The following is a 1,221-nucleotide window of genomic DNA, read 5'->3' on the forward strand; positions in this document are numbered from 1 at the left end:
CACCCCATCATGGTTTTACAGATCCGACAGGGGGTGTAGCTATGATCCTCTTGAGGCTCATGGGGACCTTGCCCATGTACCACCACCTCCGAGATTGGTGCCACTACCATCTCGGAGTGTGATATTGTCGACCGAGCTAGAGGATCTGTCATAACTCAACATTGAGACAAGGGTACCATTGCAGAGACCATGCAGACCAACTTGGGCAATGTGCACATCCATTGCATGGAGAGAGGAGCATACCACCATTGTTGCCTCATTCCCCACCATTTGAACTTGTTGTTGATAGAGTGCTCAAGATTCTACCTTGTGAGCATATTTTGGCATATGCATGTAGATGTTGTGATGCCATCCACGAGTTATGGAGGATGTATGGCAAACATGACTCAAATGAGGTACACATATACAGAAGTTTTGACTCTTATCGTCAAATTATACATTATTTATATTAATAAGTTCATACTAGATTGCATTTATATTAATGAGTTCATGATAACATGTAGACACAAGGCTATATGGATCATCTTATGAGGTCATCTGAGGTATCAATTGATCGTCCAATGCAAGTTCCATCAGTGTGTGTGGCCATGGAGCCTCTGACACCTACACCTCCACATCATCACACTCACATTGAGGAGAGTCACTGTGTCTCTCCACATGGACCAACAATCGAGGTAAACTTTTTTATTCTTAAGATTTCAACATTGTCATTTTTTAAGTTACATGCATGCTAATTAATTTGTCAACTACTTATAATGTCTTTGCCATTGTGTACATAGGCCTAGATGCAGGGTCGTGTCTAGACCGCAAACGATGCGGTTGTGTGATTGGGATGCATGTTTTGGAGGCGATCATGATGTGGGCCCATCGACGTGGACCTCAACCATTAAGCCATATGCCTAGGATCACCAGAATCAAATTGATGTGATCCCCATCACACACACCTTTCATTCAGACTTGAGTTAGGTTAGTAGTTCATATGTAATTAAACTTAAATTATTTATCTATATATTGTTTAATTTGTAAATAATGATAATTAATTTGAATTTGAATTTGCTATATTGCAAAACTAGCACCTGGACGTTGTTTTTAACCAACAGTCGCATAGGGGTAGTGGTACTTAGACCACACACTTTGTATATTTTCAGGCCCATTTTGTAGGGCACATTCACATATATTATATTTTGTATATTTTCATATCGATAGTTTATGGATACATGA

Source organism: Pinus tabuliformis, chromosome 7 (assembly GCF_031772625.1).
Source record: "Pinus tabuliformis cultivar Carrire ecotype Pingquan chromosome 7, CPIR1, whole genome shotgun sequence".
In the NCBI taxonomy this organism is placed as follows: Eukaryota; Viridiplantae; Streptophyta; class Pinopsida; order Pinales; family Pinaceae; genus Pinus; species Pinus tabuliformis.